We start from the raw sequence: 13,351 nt of genomic DNA on the forward strand, positions 1-13,351 counted from the left end.
CACCCACACTTCTCAAACAATCCGGGAAACGGGCCTGGGCACAGTTCGATAGCATAGTTTGAGTACGCCCTTAGTTGCTCAAGCGTAAAATGAGATGAAACGTCGTTTACACGCATGCGCTGGTCAAGATTAACAGGCTAGCGTAGAAGCTCCATTGAATATACTTCTTTAAATTAAATCTTCATATTTGAAAGCCATGGAGTGGGAAAATGTAATTTAATGCTGTGCTTTTTGTACATTTTGAGACCTACTTTATATCGGATGTCACTCCAGTGGAGGTCGCTGATTTTTTAAAAAAACAGACCCGATTTTGTTTTAACGTGGCGATTTTGTAATGGCATACAGGTCACTGGAAGCGCTTATCCCCAGGTTACTGACAAATTAAAAGTTCTCCCACATACTTCCTTATACCCTATTATGCAAATGTTGTTGTGAAGTCATACTTGCATGTGATTTCAGGCCAAATATTCAAAGTACCATGGTAAACAATATAGGGAGCATGTCACAAGTTGTAACTGAACAAATGTATAAATATAAAACCATCTTTACCTCAATAATAATAAAAAAACACATACAGGCAAAGAAAAGACAATGCCTGACACAAAGTAAAATGATCAGCCTGTGCAAGAAAGTAACATTATTTGCAACATTATTTACCTTAAATCCACAGACTTTTTAAGTTATATTTGTCAATCTCATGACTATGATACTAGAATTTAGAAACGTCACAATGGCAGCCTTGCAGACTAAACCAGGCTCATAGCCAGTCTGATAAATGGTATTGTTCTTTTTTCTCAAAAAGTGGCATATAACTGCAAAAAGTATAACTTTTTTGCAGTTATATGCCTCATTTTATATTTAATTATGAGATATAAATACTGCATTTTAGAGACATTTTAAGTATTATTTTGAACTGAGCTCGTTTGTCGGATGGTCATCATAACCACAGCTTTCAATATACCAAAAATATTTTTTAAAGATTAGTTAAGAAATGTGAAATAATACTTATTTATAAAATAAATATGTATTACATCATATATCATTAGAAAAAAAACTGGAATTTATTAAAGTTTAACTCATGGACAACAATAGTCAAAATAAACAGTATTCAAATCAATTTCAATATGGGCCGCTTTTGATGCTTCACACCTTTTTATTGCTCATTTTGGTTTTCAAGAATATGGTCCAAGATTTGGAATAAAAGTTAAAATGTAAAAGTAAAATCATTTCTCTATTTAAAAACAATGCAGTAGTGAAAGATTACTTCACTTACAGCAGATTGTAAAATGAAAATATTTGTTAGCAGTGGCCAAAACTGACTAGCTGAAGTCACAACGAAGTGACAGCCAACAGAGGACTCAGCATGGTCTGAAAGCCTTTTTCGATGAGTTATTTTCAGAATTTATGATGGCATAGCATTCAAAATAGGTAAAGTCTTGATTTGATACATGGCTGTCCGGAAGTGCGATATGCACATCAATATATCAGCACTTTTTATGACACTGTATAACAATAATTATTATTTTTACAGTACTGTGACGGTTGGGTTTAGGGTTGGGGTGGGGGTAGACATTAATAAAATACAATTAATGGGAAATTTAAAAAGTAATATAAATAATTATCGTTAACTTCTGGCCACAACCATAAGGGATCTAGCAACAACTGTCAAAATAGGACAAATGAGCTCATGTATGGGACAGATTCTGGACCTTTGTCAGTGAAGTGTGGGTCTTCCGAACCACCCAAACCCCCATCTGGCTAACGGTCTGTAAACTATTGAGAATTAAATGAATTGCTGTACATATTGGTTATTAAATACAGAGTAAGTATAATATAATTATTAAATGTTTGGTTTTCATGCAAGAAATATTTATTGTACAGCATTATACAGTATTATTTTTGGTAAACAAGGAGTATTAGTCCTCAAATTTAATTTCATAGTCAATGCAAATGCTCAATTTCTGCAGGAAAGTCTAATGCTTTGTTGTTTTCTAATAGACAAATGCACTGACCTTGAAAAGTTTGACAACCTGACATCACTTTAAATATCGTCCAACACATTCCAATTTTGACATTTATTTTCTGCATGCATATCTTCTGCCTAAGCCAGAATTGAAGTGCACAGTTCAAGTGCACTTGTTCTGAACGGGCAGTGAGTCACCTGAATATTACAATCCTCCTGTTCTCACTCGCTGTTGATGACATCATCCTTTTAGACAGCCGTTGAGCTCAGCATTCCTGCACACACTGTTGCTGCACGTCGCAAACTCTGAGAAAGCAATGGCTAATTTCAAGATTAATTGCTGTATTTATAAACACTATACAAGAATATGGTGAGTAACATGAATTAAGGAATAGTTGAAGTTGAAATAGTGTGATTTTTGTCATATATTTGTTTACTAACTTCATCTTTATTCATTACAGACCAGCAACAAACACATTGCCGGCAGGGATTTTAGTTTGCCAAAATGCTGGGATGGTTTTTCAGAAGAGGACGAGGTAGAGACAAATCACTGACTAGAGGAAGAGGATTGAAATAGACTCAAAGTGACTCTGTTTCTACGGTAACTGTGGACGGGGAGGTACGGGAGATGAGAGCGAGGCAAAACAAACGCTGGCGCTGCCTCCGTGGCAACAGCTACATCATTGGTTCTTGTTTCATAGTAAAGACCTGTTAAAAAAAAATTAAATCACAAGAGGCCCAAGAGACACCTCCCTCACAACTGCATGTTGCATCAGAAAGCTCCTACAAGAGGAAGAGCAAAACACACACACACACACAAACACATCACATGCTCCACTTCACTTCACAGCCCCCCTCCTTCCTCCCCGCTCTCCCGCCAAAACATCTCAGCGAGTAAATCCTGCCTAGAAACCAAACAGCTGACTTCTGCCTCTCTGTGATTGGTGCAGCTCCCTAGCAACGGCGTGTGATTATTCAGCCAATCAGGCGCTGACTTTCCAGCACTTTCAGCCAATGGCACACACTCCCACCTCAGCCAGGCAGTAACAGAGACTTGGTAACTGTCCGGCAGAACAGAAACACACTGTGATTGGCTGGATCTGTGCTGCGTCCTCATTGGCTGCTCATGACGATCTCTCAGTCATTCATATGTTTTTTTTTTTTTTTTTTTTGCGGCTGCTCTCTTTTGCCCTGAAGGGAAACACCCACAGCAGAAGGTCAACTTCTCTGCGCCCTGATTGGCCGAGCAACAACGTGGACTCCTAGTAACAAACCACAATTGCTAAAGCAGGGTGTGGTTAGGCTTCTGTCAGTCATCCAAATGCTAGCCAAACATGATGTTGTTGCTGCCGTTCTGATCTTAGCTAGAAGTATTTTATATGACAAACAGGCCTTCATTAGCATAGTTTTTGCACAGGGCGTACAGTTACACACAGACATCACCTAGATACTGTATAACTGCAGGTTAACCATGTGTATATGTAATAACTTCAACTGTTAAAAGCTATTATTAGTTACAAGTTAATTAAAGTAATTAATAAAGTTATGGTAACTAATTACCATAACTTTTCTGAATTCTATTGTAATGGAATAATGTACACCTTTTATAAAGCTGCATTGAAACAATAATTATTGTGAAAAGCGCTTTACAAATAAACTTATGTTTGATTGAATTACTCAAGATTCATACTAAGAATATTTGTTTAGTCATTAATATCTGATTAGACTCACTTTTCTAATATTTGTCTGTTTTTTATATACATATACACTACCTGACAAAAGTCTTGTCGTCTATTCAAGTTTTAGGAACAACAAATAAAAACTTGACTTGTAGTTGATCGTTTGTCATCAGAAGTGGCTTATATGGAAAGCAAAGGCCTCTAGATTACGCTTATTTTACCAAAATAAAATATGATCATGTCTTGATTATTAAATATTTAATTAGGACAGTAAGGTCTGACTTTGCTTGGACAAAAGTCTTGTCACTTAACATAAATAATGTACGGTATATAGTAGAATATAAATTCATGGTGCAGTGGAAGAAGAATGAATATTGTGTATGACTCCCATGAGCTTGAAGGACTGCATCCATACATCTCTGACTTATTAATAAAGTCATCTGGAATGGCAAAGAAAGTGTTCTTGCAGGACTCCCAGAGTTCATCAAGATACTTTGGATTCATCTTTAATGCCTCCTCCATCTTACCCCAGACATGCTCAATAATGTTCATGTCTTGTGACTGGGCTGGCCAATCCTGGAGCACCTTGACCTTTTTGATGTGAAGGCTGAAGTATGAGGAGCGCTCTCCTGCTGAAGAATTTGCCCTCTCCTGTTGTTTACAATGTAATAGGCAGCACAAATGTCTTTATACCTCAGGCTGTTGATGTTGCCGTCCACTCTGCAGATCTCTTGCATGCCTCCATACTGAATGTAACCCAAAACCATGATTTTTCCTTCACCAAACTTGACTGATTTCTGTGAGAAACTTGGGTCCGTGCGAGCTCCAATTGGTCTTCTGCAGTATTAGTGATGATTGGGATGCAGTTCATTCATCTGAAAAAATCTACCTTCTGACACTTTTTTTAAATGATCAACTAGAAGTCAAGTTATTATTTGTTGCCTTTACAACTGGGATCAAGGACAAGACTTTTGTCAGGTAGTGTATGTATTAATATACATATTTATATGTATACATTATATTCATATTTTGAATATACATACTATTTTTATGTACATTAAGCTTTTTTATTAATGTAGTTGTTTGCAATACTGCTTTAAAACAATTTTAATATCTTTCTTAAACTCATCTGCAAATTATTTGATTTCTAATGTTAGTTTTGAGCTGTGTATACCATCAGATTATATGTAATCTACATATAAAACATTTTTATTGTCATTTACAACCTCATAACTGATATAAAGTTGGACTTTTTTGCATTCATGTGTTGTTTTCTTGTGTTAAAACTTTAGATGTGTGCAGAGCAGTGTGTGTGTGATTCCACAATTGAGAAGAATGGGTCCCCTGACGAAAAAGACTGCAGCTCATGGACGGTTCCGAAGACAAATCAGAAGTGACATCATGGCTGTAAGACTGAATGACATCATGCTTCAGGGGTAGACAGATTGATATGTCAAATTTGAATGTGAAGAAACGGGCAAAGAAGTGATCCATCTTCCAGTGATCTGGATAAATTTAATTAGTTTAATGAATAAAGTGTTTGTAAGCTAATTAGATTGATTTTAAATACAGGGATACAGCTGATTTAAGATGTTTAATATATAAGACACAATGGCAGTGATCTAAATCGTGTAACTACCGATATTTAGTGAAACATTTTTATCAAATATATATTTTTATTGAATGTTTTAGTGCAAAAACTTATAAGAAATTTTACAGTGAGTAATAAAATATCCATCAATCATGAAGTTTGAATCCAGTGTTGGTGTGGGATTCCTCGGGGTCGGTTTTCCCCGACAGTCCAAAGACATGCGCTATAGCGGAATTAAAGAAACTAAATTGGCCATAGTGTATGTGTGTGAATGCAATAGTGTATGGGTGTTTCCAAGTACTGGGTTGCAGGGGGAAGGGCATCCGCTGTGTAAAACATATGCTGGATAAGTTGGCAGCTCATTCTGCTGTGGCAACCCCTGATAAATAAAGGGACTAAGACGAAGGAAAATTAATAAATAATAAAACTAAATTAATTAAGTTAATAAATTAAGTCGTGAGTAAATAAACAAACAAATAGTAATAATAAAGGACATAGAATACAAAGTTGTTTTACCAAAATGCAGTGTACATTTTTTTTGTCTAACAGACAAACTTTTAGTCTTAGAGACTTGAAGGTTCCCAGATAATCAAAGAAAGGACTCCAGGTCTGATAAAATAGGAAAGGTTTGTTCTTCAAAGCTGTGGAGAAAGCCTCAAGTGGGATAATACTACCGACTGCCAGCAGTCATTGATTTGAATTAGGTGGGGTTTTCTTTAATCCACTTTACAAGGATACATTTCAGAGCAAATTAAACCAAAGTATGTAGAAGGTCTCTGTTTCGACAGTTATACTTTATATCATCATGGAGACCCAGCAAGTGTTTGCTCCCAAATTTTATGAAACTGATTTTTATTTGTGAAATTAATTTTTTGTTTGAGGGAAAATCTTTCAGTTTTGTGGGTATCGCTGTCGCCTCACATCAAGAAGGTCGCTGGTTTGAGCCTTGGCTGGGTTAGTTGGCATTTTAGAATTTGAAAAGATTAATGTTTTGAATCTAATATCATTTTAAAATAGAGTACGTAATTGAAATCAAATTCAAAATATAAATAATAAAACAAATATTATATGAATACCTTAAACTTAATAAACAAGAACTCTATATAGATCTATAAAACCTAATTTTCTTAAGAAGAAACCGTCAGAAAAGTCTTCAAATAAACTGCATATACGAGTACAGCCCTCACAAAATTTTTCATTCAAATAAATATTTTCTATAGAAAGCTTTACAATATTATATTTGTGCATATACTTTAAATTAGTCAGTAATGAAGCCAAATCTGGAGCTGATCTAAAAATAACAGTCCAAAATTATGTAGCCCAAATGTATATGTTAGGGAAAAAACAACCCAAAATTATTTATTTTTTTTAAAGAGAAACAAAAAATATTCAAAATATAGTTGAAATTTTGTAGTTTGTAATTGTTTGCATTACTTCGATGGACTTTAAATCTATTATTGTTGTATTTCTAAATATGTTCAGTGACTAAAATATTATTTTAATAAATATATGTTTAATAAATCTGTTTTGTTCAAATGCACTAAAATATAATATCCTTATTCACTGAGAAATGCATACAAATCTTAATTTTCAATATGGGGTGTACTTAATCATCATCAGACAAATAGCAGTATACGTTTTATTTAAATGAATATGAAATAAAAAATATGCTTTAAAAATTCAAGCAATAATAGTATCAAATATTTTTTATATATCTTTTAAAGTATGCTTAATATTAAAAACATTATATCAATATTTTAATAATTTATCTTGATGTTTGCTTGGTTATGGTTGTTTACACTTCTTTAATTTTAATTGATGATGAAAAAAAAAGTAGCCAATTAATTTAGTCTTTGAGCACTTTTTTAATACCCTTCCATAACTGAAAAATACTTTACATTTTCTTTCCTTCGTTATAGTAAAGTTGTTTTTGAAATATATATTTTTTAATTTTGGTAGAAAGAAAAAGAAATTTAAAGAATTTAAAGAAAGAAAACAGTAACATAAGTGACCAATAAAAAAATACATACATACACAAAAAAGAAGAGGAAAAACCTACAAACATAAGCACAATAAAAACATAAACTGAAAATAAATAAATAAAACTCCTTGAATTAAATGTAGTTTTGCAGATAATCAAAACAAGTACAAGGGAGGTTTGAAGTAAACATTTTACTCCCTATAACATCAAGAACAATACTTAAGTAGAATAAAAATAAATAACAGGTGACAGTAGTACACCCTTTTTACTTCTCCAGGAAACATATACAAAAGGAAAAAAAATCCTCTTTAGTAAAGTTTCAATAATGAAAATGTTGTGGCAACTTCACACTTCTGTGAAATATTTACGTTCAAATGTGGTAAATGCAGCCTAGAGTACCACAACTACTTTTGCTGATAGACACAATCCCACAATAGTTGCCTTTTTTCCTAATTATTTAGTAAACCTATATGCTCTATGCCTGCATATATAGAAATATACAGGTAAAGTCAAAATGATTTGCCCTCTTTTGTTTTTCTTTTACAATTATTTCACAAATGATGGTTAACAGTGCGAGGAAATTTTCACAGTATTTCTTATTCTACTTTTTTCTTCTGAAGAAAGTCTTATTTGTTTTATTTCGGCTAAAATAAAAGCAGCTTTAATTTTGTAAACAATTTTAAGGTCAATATTATTAGCCCACTTAAGCAATATATTTTCGATTGTCTACAAAACAAACCATCGTTGTACAATGACTTGCCGAATTAACCTAACTTTAACCTAGTTAAGCCTTTAAATCTCACGTTATAGAAGTGTCTTGAAAATATCTAGTCAAATATTATGTACTGTCATCATGGCAAGATAAAATAAATCACTTATTAGAGATGAGTTATTAAAACTTATGTTTAGAAATGTGCTGAAACAAAAATCTTCTCTGTTAAACAGAAATTGGGAAAGAAAGAAAAATACAGGGGGGCTAATAATTCTGATTCATCTGAATTTGCTTGTATATGTTTGTGTGTGTGTGTGTAGAAAACTTGTGGAAATCCCAGACATGATGTCAACAACAGCAGCTCGGCATCAAAGAAAACATTTCTGTCCTGAAGCGGAACCTAAAGGGAAGATGGTGACAGGTGATGTCAGCAAACTGGCATCCAATAGAGTCCCCAGGGATCTCCTGTGTTCAGCCACCTGTATCCTACAAACCGGTGAGTGTGTGTATATGTGTCTGTGTGTGAGCAGTGTTCAGTGAAAGAAACAGATGTCCCACCACCAGCACCTCAGTATACCACATATTCATCCAGCCCAGCTCTATAAATAGAAAAGAAAGCAGTGCACATTCCTGAGCTGTGAGAGAAGCTGTTGGTTTGATTATGTCATGAAGGCATTCCCTGAAAATGACACACTTCAGTTTACAGTGTGTCATCAAATTACTGTAAATAATCTGTTATGTTTTTTGTTTTTTTGACTTAAACTTTATTGTGTTTTTAATAAACATGGTTATCAACAATGGTAATAGCAGAATTCCTCAACATTCACAATATGAAACAAAAATAAACAATTACAAATTATATTCATTGTATATTTATTGTAAATAAATATAAAAGAAAAAAACTATATACATAATGTCAGAGAAGTACATAAACAAAAAAGTGTTTACTAAAATTATTGTAAAACCAATCAAACAGAAAGAAAAGATAGTTTGTGGTCATCTATTTCCTTGTTTCTCCTAAGTCGTTAAATTAAATCACTTAAGTTTTAATAATATAGATCATATTGTCATGTATTTGGTTCCAATGAAGGATTGTTGAAATCTTTGCTCTGTTAATTAAGGCAGTGGACTGTTCTAGTCGAACAATGTCTAAAACATAGTATAACCATTGCTGAACTGACAAGAGATTAGGAAGGAACCAGGAACTGATGATTGTTTTTTTTTTGCAGCTAATAAATCCTGATAAAAAAGTAAATTTTTTAATTAAAGTCAGAGTTACTGAAGAATCAACACTCAATAGGAAAAGGCAAGGTTCAGGATCAATGGTTATTTTCAAAATTACAAGATGGGGAGTAGCTGAATCGACAAGATGGTGGAAACATTAACCCAAAAATTGTAGATTAGGAGACATTCCCCCAAAAATCTGACAATATTTTAAAAGGATTTGAAATCTTTTGTTTACATTAGAATGCTGCATGTCGTGTTTATTGAGTACAGGTGTCTATTCGCAATTTATTTTCACTCATTAAAAGTAGCACATTTGAGGTCAGGTAAATACTGTAAATAATCTGCAAATACATTCATTCGTTCATTTAAAAAAAAAACGTGCTGGATAAGTTGCCGCTTCATTCAGCTGTGGCGACCCCGAATTAATAAAGATAGTAAGCCATAAAGAAAATGAATTAATTATTTAATGATTGCATTTTCAAAAGGAGCATGTGATTATGATTGATCACGGCTGGTCCTGTATTAACTAATGCATGATTCACCAATCAGATGATTCCTAACTCACTATAAATAACCAGGGTTTCTTACCACAGTTATCTTCGCCATGAAGAATCCCCCTGCTCTTCCACCTTTCCCTTTATAGGGCAGCAGGGTTTGCCTCGGCAAAAATGTCACTGGTTCAAATCCTTAACAGGCCAGCTGTCATTCTGTGCGGAGTTTACATGTTTATCCCTTGCTCGCGTGGGTTTCCCCCAAGTTCTCCAGTTTCCCCCCATAGTCCAAAAACATATGTCATAATTGAAATTGATCAATCTAAATTAGCACTACAGTCGAGCTCTTAACCAGCAGTGTATATCTCTACATAGCAATTATAATCTGCTATCAGCTCTTACCTAAGGGGGAGAGCTTTCGAGATCTACCTGAGCTCATACTTCCCTCCCGCCCTGCAAACGTGGAAGCCCTGGGCTCCAGGATCTTATGAGCACAGGGCTCTCACCCAGGACAGCATGCCAAACTGAAAACAGCATTACATTTGACGTCTCTTAATTGCTGTAATTCATCTGCGGATATAGAACAGGGTATCTGCAGAGTCTTAAAAAGTTTTAAAATGGCTTAAATATGAAAAACAAACTTTTAGGCCTTAAAAAGTCTCAAACTCACTGAAATATCATCTTGTAGGTCTTAAATCATTTTAAACAGGTCTTAATTTTCCCTTGTTTATGTAAAGCTACCCAATTGATCCAGCAGATATCCGATCGCCAACAAGACTTTTCAATAAAAATTTTAGCAAAAATAACTAATATTATAAACAGTTATATTAAAGAGGGGCTGCACAGTGGGTAGCATGTTCGCCTCACAGCAAGAGGGTTGCTGGTTCGGGCCTTGGCTGGGTCAGTTGGTGTTTCTGTGTGGAGTTTGCATGCTCTCCCTGTGTTTGTGTGGGTTTCCTCCAGGTGCTCTGGTTTCCCCCACAGTCCAAAGATGTGGTACAGATGAATTGGTTAGGCTAAATTGACCGTAGTGTATGAGTGTGAATGAGTAAAGTTATGCTTTATTGTAATCATCAGGCAATTTGTCTTGGACTGAACGCACAAATAAAAAAGACAACACATTACGGTTACTTTTACATAAAGAAATTCTGTATCGCTTCCCCGATAGCAGAACTTCATACATTAGGAAAAAAGCATGATTTGGTTCATTTGCTGTTACTTTTCTTTTACATTAGAATGCTTTAAATCATGTTTATTGAGGTCAGGCTTCATTTTGCACTTTATTTTCAGTTATAAAAAATAGCAATACCTAAGAGGTCGGTTAATTACTGTATTTAATCTGCAAATGATTAGAAAGGATTGATTTCTTTTACATTGGAATGCTGCATATCATGTTTATTGAGGTCAGATCTCTGTTCTCACTTTATTTTTATTTTAATACAAAAGTAGCATTACATTTGAGGTCTCATAATTACTGTAATTAATCAGCAGATATTTAGAAAAGTTTGGACAATGAATTGTTTTTCGTTTACACTTTATTTACTTTAATTAAAAAAGCATTACATTTGAGGTTGGTTACATTTGGTAATTGCTGTAATTGATCTGCAAAAAGTAATTAGAACAGATTGATTTCTTTAACATTGAAATGTTGAAAATTTCTTCATTGAGGTCAGATCTCAAATTGCACTACTTTCTCTTATTAAAAATACATTATATTTGAGGTCGCTTATTTGTCTTGGAACAAATGTTTTAGCGTCCTCTACTGTTGATATCTTGACACTGCATCAGAATATAAGCACTGCATTTTAATTCTGGGAAAAAAATTTACATTTTTAGCCTTTATTTTTATATTTTTTTTGTCATAGGTGATTTTATTGAAATTGTTTAATATGAAACATGCAGTACAAATACCTTTTCACTGTTCTTTTGTTTTAGATAACAAATAAAACTGTTGCACATATACATTTAGAATATATTAATAATATAAAAATAAAATACAAACAAAAAATAATATTAAGTAAAAGATATTTTACTTTTATATGTATAAAAGAAAACCAAAGGAAAGAAAATATTTTAAAATAATAAAAGATAATAAGGAAAAGTTATACTATTCTAAAATAACCGAAGGGTCCATCATCTTTATGTGATCTAAAACAGGTTGGCAAGTTCAGCCTTTATTAAATCAGGAAATGTTCATTTTTGGGCGAACTACCCCTTTAATAAATAACAACTTATAGTAGCCAAAGAAAAGTTCTTTTAAAAGCCAACTTTAAGTCAACTTTAATAAAAAAATCTATATCATAAATTGCATTTAATCTTAATGTGATTTATCTCATACAGACATTGAACTGAATGTTTTGAATATTTCATAATATAATATTTTCATGGACCTTCTGCCCAATATTACTGAATATGAATTAACATTCAAAAGATATAAACCATCATAAACAAAAAAATAAAATTCAGATTTATTGGAAATTTAAGCAATGTTTTCAAAATCATACTATTTCAAATTAAACTGACAATTAAGCTGATACCTTTTCCATGTTTAATATGCAAGTATAAATATTTAGTAAGGGTTGGATGTATCTCTTGTACATTGAAATGTGCGTTTAATGAGGTCTGATCTCAATTAAAACTTGATTTTCGCTTATTAAAGAACACATTGCTTTTGAAGTAGCTTGTCTTGAAACAAATGTTCTGGCGCCCTCTGTTCTTAATATTATGTCACTGCATGTGAATATCAACATTGCATTTTATTTCATGGACAAATCACTGTAAACGCTCAGCCTTTATCCGAATATATTATATTATAACATTCACACTATATAATGTGGCTGCACGATATTGAAAAAAAATTATATTGCGATAATTTATTTTTCTGCCATAAACATTGCGATATTAATACAGTTTTAGAAGATGGCTTGAATAGCTCTATTCGATGGTTATTTGTGGGGTCTAACAGTATTCAGTCACAGAAATTAAATAATCACAATAAAAAAGTGTTTTTCTCACTTTGTTTTGTCTTGTTTCTAGTCCAAATATCAAAAAATCTTAGACCAAGTAACAGTATTGTTTAGTTTTCTTCGGCAGAAGAAATAAGTCAAAATAGAGTTTTTTTTAGTCGTTTTACGAACGTTAAATGCCCGTGGAGTGAGTGAAATAACCTTGTTTTCACTTTAAAATGTTTATTTTTGGACTAAAAACAAGACAAATTTTATAAATTAGAAATTATTTTTGCATAAATCACATAGACACGGTGATTAAATACAATTCTATATTCTGCTCTTTGTCAACTATAATTCAGACTTAACATCTTTGCAATGTCACTATTGTGGGTGTGCAATGTGCTATGTCGATGCTGAAATGATATATTCTGCAGCCCTACTTTATTATATTAAAATGTAAGCTTAGTGTGACTTTTTAGATAACAAAGAAACTGCAAACAGATTCAATTTAAAAGCATTTACAGTTTAAGTTGACATTTTTCATTGACTACATTGAACATGTACAAACAGACATCACCTATTTAGTGCATGCAGAAAAGTATTCATAGTGATTCACTTTTTCCACATTTTTTTAATGTTACAGCCTTATTCCAAAATGGATTAAGTCCATTTATTTTCTCAACATTCTACACACATTCATTCATTCATTTTCTTGTCGGCTTAGTCTCTTTATTAATCCGAGGTCGCCACAGCGGAATG

At 33.2% G+C, this 13,351-nt stretch overlaps 2 protein-coding genes across 8 annotated transcripts in view; both read left to right on the forward strand.

Annotated features, from left to right (window-relative positions):
* flvcr2b (FLVCR choline and putative heme transporter 2b) overlaps positions 1-13,351 on the forward strand; it is a 343,389-nt gene that overhangs the window by 56,747 nt on the left and 273,291 nt on the right. Inside the window, exon 5 of the transcript XR_015517930.1 lies at positions 5,403-5,689. The gene's annotated coding sequence lies outside the window, so the exon portion shown is untranslated. The remainder of the gene's footprint in view (positions 1-5,402; positions 5,690-13,351) is intronic.
* The window catches only part of adgrg11 (adhesion G protein-coupled receptor G11), an 85,028-nt gene that overhangs the window by 19,213 nt on the left and 52,464 nt on the right, over positions 1-13,351 (forward strand). For 3 of the 7 annotated variants that reach the window (XM_087298758.1, XM_087298756.1, XM_087298760.1), the window contains 2 exons: positions 4,935-5,049; positions 8,247-8,422. The gene's annotated coding sequence lies outside the window, so the exon portion shown is untranslated. Of the gene's footprint in view, positions 1-2,216; positions 2,334-2,424; positions 4,621-4,934; positions 5,050-8,246; positions 8,423-13,351 lie in introns of all 7 variants that reach the window. The other 4 variants (XM_087298755.1, XM_087298757.1, XM_087298759.1 and 1 more) reach the window with 4 other exon arrangements.

Source organism: Danio rerio, chromosome 20 (genome assembly GCF_052040795.2).
Source record: "Danio rerio strain M-AB ecotype USA chromosome 20, GRCz13ab, whole genome shotgun sequence".
Classification (NCBI taxonomy): domain Eukaryota; kingdom Metazoa; phylum Chordata; class Actinopteri; order Cypriniformes; family Danionidae; genus Danio; species Danio rerio.